Source organism: Octopus sinensis, linkage group LG4 (genome assembly GCF_006345805.1).
Source record: "Octopus sinensis linkage group LG4, ASM634580v1, whole genome shotgun sequence".
In the NCBI taxonomy this organism is placed as follows: domain Eukaryota; kingdom Metazoa; phylum Mollusca; class Cephalopoda; order Octopoda; family Octopodidae; genus Octopus; species Octopus sinensis.
Window position 1 is genome coordinate 92,332,215 of NC_043000.1, and position 10,004 is coordinate 92,342,218.

The following is a 10,004-nucleotide window of genomic DNA, read 5'->3' on the forward strand; positions in this document are numbered from 1 at the left end:
AGCAAATATGGGAAGTGACAAGTGTAGAAAATGTCAAACTAACATGAGAAAAATCCAGTAAATAGAAATCACCTGGTATGGATAACATCCCAAACTATCAGCTTGATGTATTTATAAACTCATACAAGAAACTACCTTGTTACCATACTGTTATGAAGGAACTGCAGAAAACCCCAGGATGGCTGGACAATGATATCACTTTTTTGCTCCCCAAAAATGATGAAACAAAATACATTAAAAACTATACATCCCTAATTTGCCATACAACAATGTACAAAACCCTAATATCTCTGATGTCCTGAAATATGAAAATTTTGTTTCAGATAGAAGATGAACCCACATCATCGCAAGGAATGCACAGAAAGACAGCTTTGTCTGCTTCCCTACACCACTAGAACCAAACCCAGAGAGAGGTCCAGGAAGTAAGTTTGGAAATAAACTAACAAGTTAAAAGATGAATTAAAAATCAGTGTGTTGTGGAAGGTTATATAGCAATGTAGATCGAATATTAAATGTCAATAATAACAATTACAGAAATATTGACATGTTACCTCAGAAACATTTAATTAGTCCTGATATTTCTAGTAAAATACCTTGTGGGTATGTATATATATATGTGTGTGTGTATATATATATATGTCTGTATGTATGCATACATACACACATATATTTTACAAAATATATGTCTGAACATAAATATGTGTTTGTCCATTTAATCAAGTGTGTATATTTTTAAAAAATCTGTATTTGCTTCTCTCTGTATATATGTATATGTGAATGTGTGTTATGCGTTTATATATTAACCAATGCATTGATCTGTCTATATTGATCTACTTGGATATATGTGTGGCAAGTCAAGTATTTGTGTGTGTGTGTTTTTGTTTATGTGTGTGTGTATTTGTGTGTGTGTGTTTGTGTGTGTGTGTGTGTGTTTATATGTGTGTGTGTATTTGTGTTTGTTTATGTGTGTGTGTATTTCTGTGTGTATTTGTGTGTGTTTATGTGTGTGTGTTTATGTGTGTGTGTGTGTGTATGTGTATGTACGAATTTATGTTTTTGAATGCGTAATGTTTCATATCTATTTTTTAAGTCTATTGATTTGTCTAATTGTGTATCCAAAAATTTGAGAGAGATGGAACATGTGTAAATTCATGCCAGTGTATCAGTTAATATGTATTAATGTATGCCTACTGATACATGTACATCTGTATGAATGAAATTTTGTATATCTGGTGTATGTTTGCTTATGTATGAATGTGAATATTTGAGTTCCTGCTCTTATACATTTACATACATACATACATACATACATACATACAGAGAGAGGGAGACAGACAGGCATGCATACCTACATACATAAAATATATGAGAGAAACAAAATGGAATTCATGAGATTCTTTATTATCCACTACCATCATGTTGACCCATCATGCACTGGTGCCTCATGGGTGACATACCATACAAACAGTTGTCGTGCATGAGTTCCTCGTGTAGACGAGTAACACACTATAACTACCAAAATGTATCAAAATAGAAATAAGTGAAAATACTAATAATTGATACACTTGGCTTTGTGAGTAAATGTCTAAGTGACAATCTGGATAAGTTAGTGTTTCCAGAAAAAGAAATCAACCAACTAACTCGCACATTACACATACAATCCGTAAGTAGAACAGTATAATTATGCAAAACATTTCTCAAGTTCAAAATATGACATTGTTTTTTATTATCTACATTTCAGTGATAAAGGCGATAAGCTGGCCGAATTGTAAGCATGCTGGATGAAATGCTTGGCAGTATTTCACCCCTTGCTATGTTCTGAGTTCAAATTCCGCTGAGGTCGACTTTGCCTTTCACCCTTTCAGGGTTGATTAAATAAGTACTAGTTATACACTGGGGTCGATGTAATCAACTTACCTCCTCCCTGAAAATTTCAGGCCCTGTGCCTATAATAGAAAGAATTATCTACATTGCAAAGATGGGGCTTTGTATCTTTGTTTGAAACACCAGATCCTTCCTCAAAGGAAGAATTTAAATAATTAAAAGCAGAAGAGAACATAATACATACATATTTACTTACATAGGTGCAGGAATGGCTGTGTTGTAAGTAGTTTGCTTACCAACCATATGGTTGGTTCAGTCCCACTTCGTGGCACCTTTGGCAGGTGTCTTCTACTGTAGCTGATCAAAGCCTTGTGAGTAGATTTGGTAGACAGAAACTGAAGGAATTCCATCGTATACAGTGAAAATTAAAAAAAAAACAAAAGACGAAGATGGGTGTGTAAACAGCAAACAGGAGAAGTGAGAAAGTCTTTTACATTTCAAGCCTTCATTCTTCGACAGAAAGTAACACAGAAATAAGAGGAAGAGAAAATAAAAAAGGTTTAGTGGCTAGCGATCTATCATGGTGAATGCCGGACAGAGGGGTCACACAGGAGAGGGTGGAAGGGAGAAGGTGGGTAGGAGTGAAGAGAGTAAGTAGGTGTCAGAGCAAGAGAGGAGTGGTGGGTGGGAAGAAATGGATGTGAGAGGAAGAGAGGAGAGAGGACGAGGGTTAGATGAAGAGGGGAGGAGAGTTGAGCCCATGTGGTGCAAAGGAGTGAAGAGAGAAGATTAATCCCTATTCACAGTGAAAAGGGGAGCCCAGATGGCCCCTGTGCCATCCAAACACAGACAGGTGTGGTAAAGAATGATATATATATATATATATATATATATATGCCAACCCATGCTAACATGGAAAGCAGATGTTAAACGATGATGATGATGATGATGATGGTGATGTTTATGTTTGTGTGTCTGCGTTTGTCCCTTCCCCACCATTTGACAACTGATGTTGGTGTGTTTATGCCCCTGTAGCTTAGCAGTTTGGTAAAAAGGGGCTAATAGAATAAGAACTAGACTTACAAAGAATGGGTCCTGGGATCGGTTTGGTCAACTAAAATTGGTGCTCCAGCATGGCCGCAGTCAAATGACTGAAACAAATGAGAAAGAATACATACATACAAGGAGGAAATGTTCTCTGTAGAACAAGCCCACTGTAGTTCAGGCTTCCATTGCTAGAAGCCTCTTGAGGTAGCTCTCAAGCTTCAGTCTGCCAACCAGCAGTGTCCTGTGAAGTTGTACCGTCATGCGGTGTGTCTTTGTTTTGCAGGGCTTCTCTCCTGTCCATCAATTTTTGTGAAGGCTGAAACAAAGAAAGAGCATGCTTCCATAATATTCTGTTTTCTGCTGGGGAAAATGGCAGTTGAAACAGTTGTCATGCTTCAAACAGCTATGAGCAAAACACAAGTTTACAAGAGGTTTTCATGCTTTAGGAATGGTCACTTGTTGCTTCAAGACCAATCTCATTCTGGGTGACCATCAACCTCCTGAACAAATGAAAATATGAAAATTCATGAACTGATCTTCGAGGACAGTCACCAAACAATTAATGAACTTGTTGATTTGATTGGTGTGTCAAGAAACTTTTGCCAACAAATTCTGAATGAGAAATTGGAATGAAATGAATTGCAGCAAAATTTGTACCTCACATGCTCACAGAAGATCAAAATCAATCATGACTGAATGTGTGTTGTGAACTGAAAGAATTTTTGGAAGTTGATCCAGACACTTTTTCAAAGGTCACCACTGGTGATGAAAACTGGTGCTGTGGCTACAACCTGGAAATGAAGCCGCAATCAAATCCATGGAAGCATTCAATGTAAGTACTCCCCAAAAAAGCACATCAAGTGAAGGCCAATATCAAGACAATGCTGATTTATATCATTGATGTGAAAGAAATTTTCCACACAAAATTTGTTCCTCCTTATCAAACTCTTAACCAGACATTTTACTTGGCAGTTCTGATGCATTTGCCAGATGCAGTGGCATGAAAATGATGCCCTGACCTCTGAAAAAGTGGAGAGCAGTGGTTTCATTACAACAATACACCTACACACACTGCTTGAGTGTGAGACAGTTTGTGACCAAAAATGACATGAGTCCATTTACCCACACACCCTATTGACCTGGTCTTGCTCCCTCTGACTTTTTTTGTTCCTCTGAATGAAGGAAGTCCTTAAAGGAAAACAGATGTGGAAGAGGTGAAGAAAAAATACGTTAGAGGCATTCAGAGGTATTACTTTGCAAAAGTTCCAGGACTTCTTCAAACAATGGAAAATGCATCTGGACCAATGCATTGTTTCAATTGAAGAATAGTTTGAAGGTGATAAAAGTGTAAACATGTACACCCTCGTTCATACATACCTCTCCAAAATATTAGCCAGGTATTGTCTTCAACTGTGACACGATGTTCCATCGTAAATAAAGACAGCTCTGAGATAAATATAAACAACACCACTACTATGGTAGATTTTTCACACACACCAACACAGAATTTTAGATTGTCATTAGGAAGGGCATCGAGCTGTAGAAAGTAGGTCAGACTATGGAAGTTGGTGCAGCCCCCTGATCTTGCCAGCTCCTGAGAAGCCCTCCAAGCTGTGCCAGCATGTGAAATGGATGCTAAATGATGATGGCATTCATATATATATATATATATACATATATATATATACATATATACATACATTTATATATATATAATATATATATATATATATATATATATATATATATATATTTCGAAAATAATTTTTTCTCTTATGAGGTTTTTCACGCTATCTACCTGATAATTTCTTGTTAAGATTCCTTATTAAGAAGTTATCCTTAATTGTTAAATGTATATATATATATATATGTATATATATATATATATATATATATATATATATATATATATATTATATATATATATATATATATATATGTAAATATATATATGCAGCACGGAATTTTGCCAGTGAACAAGTGGCGACCTCAAAGCGATAAAAATATTTTGACAAATTAAATTTATATGCTGAAGTGAATCTAACGGTTTTTGTGTGTTTCTTAAATGGCTTATAAACACCTTCCATGCAGCAATTGTTTTTGTTCCGGCACACGATCTCAGGTCACTTGCTATGCAAGTACATCTCCGTAATATATATATATATATATATATATACATACACGCACACACACATATACATTTATGTATCTCCATCCTCTTAATGTGTGCTCACACACATACATTTATGTATCTCCCTCCTCTCAATGTGTACATACATACACACGAATGCACATACACATACGGATGGACACACACACACACACACACACACACAAGTCTGTATGTGCGGCTTGGAATCTATCAGAATAGATGAAGAAAGTATAAACTAAGCACCATGGAAGCATATTTCATCAAGAAGACCTGACAGATAAGGAGAGTGAAGAATGTATGAACCTCTTCCTGTCTATATGCCTATCACTCTGTCTGTCTATGCGTATGCACGTGCATAAATGTGTGTGTGAGTGAGTGCGTACGTGCATCATCAGTCTGACATGAGTACAAATATGTGTATGTACATATACATTTATGTATGGAATGTATGTATGCATATTTATGTATGATTATGTCTGTATGCATATGTATGTATGATTATGTATGTATATATATATATATATATATATATATGTGTGTGTGTGTGGTGTGTGTGTGTGTGTACCATAATAAACTTCATCTTTATCTTCTCATAATTTCTTGTGTGAAGTCAATTCTTTTATACAGTTTATTAATTTATTTGTTCGCTACCTAGATTTATCTATGGGTTTGGCCTCTACCCCATATATTTTTCTAACAAAAACTGAAGCGTATAATACTTATATCCCATCTCTTTCTGTCTTTCTGTCTCTTTCTCACTCCTCTCTCTCTCTCTCTCTCTCTATATATATATATATATATATATATATATATATATATATAAATATATGTATATGTGTGTGTATATATATACACATATACTGAAAGAATGCCCTCTGTACGTAAACAATGTATGTGTATATATATATATGTATGTATATATATATATGTATGTATATACATACATACATACATAAATACATACATACATACATACAGTGAATGAATATTCTCTTGAATCAAACTGCAGGATAGAGACAGACTACTCTTCAGAGTCCATTGGAACAAATAATAAAAGACTGGTTGCTGATACAAATATGTCTGGCCTTGCTTTGCTTCATGGTTCAATGAATAGCACCAGGGAAGGGTATCCAGCCTTAAAATTTCTCCTTGGCTTTATCTTGAAAACTTGGAAAATCTTTTAAAAATATATCTGTCTTTTTTCTTCCTTTTTTGTTCTTTTTTTTGCAAGTTTTTTTTCCCCTTCCATTTATCTATCTTCTGGTTTCTTTTAGAAATAGGAAAATCAAATTGAAAAAAAAAAGAAGCCTGTTCTTTCAATCACAAATCTGACATTTTGAAATCTTGAATTTTAATTCTAATAAAGAAAGTGCTATTGTAAAATAGCTGAAATTATTTAGGCTGTAGCGAAGTGAGGGATAACTTGCTGAATGTAATTTGTCAAAGAAAAGTACTTGTAATAATTGAAGAAATCCTTCGTTTTGATGATTAATTCTTATCAAGATAGACAAGGGAGACAACTCTGAAATCAATTGTTTTTTATCTTATACCTGTTTCACTCAATGAACTGTGGATATGCTGGGGCACTGCCTTGAAGGGTTAAGTCAAACAAATTGACCCCATTCCTTATGCTTTCTCTTAAAGTCTGGTGCTCATTTTATTGGTTTCTTTTTTGCTGAACTACAAAGTAAATAGAAATGTAAACAAACCAACCATCATGCAGTGATAGGGTACAGACAAAATAACTTAGATACACACATACACACATATATATGTATATATATATATGCATACACACACATAGATATAAGCACACACACCAACACATACATGTACACACACACAAGTATAGATGTGTTCAGTACATGCCAAATTATTCCATTCAGATTTTGTGTCTTATTGTTAATCGCATTAAACTCACCACCTTTGTCTATTCACATGAGGTCCTGCAAACCCACATGTGGGCTATAACGTAAAATAAGAACACATCAATAGTGAGAGAACAAAGAACATGGGTTAACACATGATTCTCATTTATTTCATTGTCTATTTCATCATTTTTTTTCCAATACTTGGTAACACATGCTATCCTTATGAGGTGCATGTACGGATTGCATCTACTATGTGACATCATGTGTAGCAGAATACTGAAAGAGTTGTAACAAATGAAATAAAGGCACACAAAGTTCAGGCTCTCTCTCTCATTCTCCCTCTCCCTCCCTCAGTATATATATATATACATACATATATATATATATATATATATATATATATTATATTAAATTAGAGATAAAACCATTATTAGGCAAATCAAACAATGAAAAACTTAAGCCAATACATAAAATTAATTAATTTATATTATTTTAAATATATATCAAAAGTATTAAAAGTTTAATAAAAGATAATGAGTAAAACACTACGATCGTTTCATGGCTGTCCAATTCGTAATAATTCGAGCTATGGTTACAGTCAATCTTCAGGTAATTGAAATATTTATCTTAGCGCGGTTTAGCAATATATATATATATATATATATATAGACACATATATATACATATATAAACACATATATATACATATATACATATATATATACATATATACATATATACGTATATATATATATATATATATATACATATATATATACATATATACATATATACGTATATATATATATATATATATATATATATATTATATATATATATATAATCCATGCTAGCATGGAAAGTGGACGTTAAATGATGATGATGATAATGATATATATATATGTATATATATATATATATATATATATATATATATATATATTATATATATATATATACTAGCAGCTAAGCCTGGTTTCACCCGGTCAGTTTGGCTGATGTGCCTGTAAAACCTGCTCTGTGTAAGCATTTGACTTGTTTGGGCATGCTTAAAATTAAAAAACAATTTTAGAAAGACTCTTTTCTGTCAAAATGCTAAAAATAACTGATCAAGAACAAAAAAAGAAAAACCAACCAACTAAATCAAAAATAAACCCAAATACTAAGCAAACAAAGATGAACCATCCCACTTCCATTGCACGCACACACATAAACACACAAACACACACACACGTACACACACATTCACATACACATATATTCACACAGAGTTGAAATGCTCACCCCTCCTTCCGTATTCATCTATCACCCCTTCCTTTCTCATTCATAAACACAAGAGTATTATTATAGTAGATTATCTCAGTAACCATGAGAGCTATGAAAAAAATACGACATCACCTCTTCCTTCCTTATTCATCTATCACCCCTTCCTTTCTCATTCATAAACACAAGAGTATTATTATAGTAGATTATCTCAGTAACCATGGGAGCTATGAAAAAAATTACAAAGCCCAGCATTCTATACATCTGTGTAATTTTTTGTGCAATTCCACCCAGCCATTTGACCACGAATCCCAAGACAAGAAAGGACATGTATAGATATATATACATATAGTCAGTTCAGGATATAGTGCCCTCTTTAGGATTTATAAAATACAGAGATCAACTGGTGTTATCAATGATATATTGGGAGAATTCTCTCAATATATAGGGATAAACAGTCTAATATACAATTATTACTATATGAAAATGGAGAAAAAAATATTCTGGATACTTACTTTATTTGTATCACAATATGAATAAAGCAAATAATTTAATACAAATAAAATTTAAATGAACATACATTAATGTAAGATAAAATAAAATATATTCACACTCAATATATCTATATTATTGCAAGCTGCAAGTAGGGACGAGAGTTCCTTACTTTTCTAGCTCAGAGAATACCAGAGCAGGTGTTGGTTTGGCAAATATATACGAAAAAGTGTATGACCACGGGATTGCACCTAGAAAGTTCCCCTCCAAGGTGCAAGTCCGGGCAAGGTTGTTTAATGGAAGACCAGCAATTGCCCATGCATACCAGCCTCCCCTTTGATGTTATATGAGGTAAAGGCAAACTCCAATGCAGTCAAATACCTGTGATGTTGCAACTCATTTCTACAGCTGAGTGAACTGGAGTAATGTGAAATAAAGTGTGTTGCTCCAGAACACAACACACAGCCCAGTCCTGGAATCAAACTCACTACATCAAGATTATGAGCTCAGTGCTCTAACCACTGAATCATGCAGCTTCAAATGCACCTGGCAAATATAGGCTGATAGAATAAGTACAGGAGTACAGGGATAAAAATATTAATGACAAGTACTAAGGTCAATTGTTTCATCGAACTCCTTAAATGCTATGCTCCCGCATGGCCACTAGATATTTTCTTTTACTTGTTTCAGTCATTTAACTGTGCACATGCTAGAGCACTGCCTTTAGTCACACAAATCAACCCCAGGATTATTCTTTGTAAGTCAAGTACTTATTTTATCAGTGTCTTTTGCCAAGCTGCTAAGTTACGGGGATGTAAACACACCAGCATTTGTTGTCAAGCAAAGGTGATGGTGGCAGGGACAAGCACAGACACACACACAAACACACACACACACACACAAATATAGTCTACCAAATCCACTCGCAAAGCTTTGGTCAGCCTGAGGCTATAGTAGAAGACATTTTCCCAAGGTACAATGCTGTGAGACTGAACCCAGAACCATGTGGTTGGGAAGCAAGCTTCTTACCACACAGCTGAACCTGTGCCTATATATTCATATATATCTTTCTTTTATCTTTTACCTTTATCTAAAGGCAGTGCTCCAGCATGGCTGCAGTCCAATGACTGAAACAAGTAAAAGAACAAAAGAATAAAAGAATACACACACACATATATTGGGTCATCCCATAAATAATGCAGTTTTTTAATACTTTATTTATTTTTCAAGATTAAGATAAACTAAGTTTTTTTTTAATCTAAAATATACTCTCCTCCATTTTCTACAATGCTCCTACATCTATCTAGTAGACTTGCAAGGCTCTTCATCCAAAATTGACTTGTCTGTGATGAAAA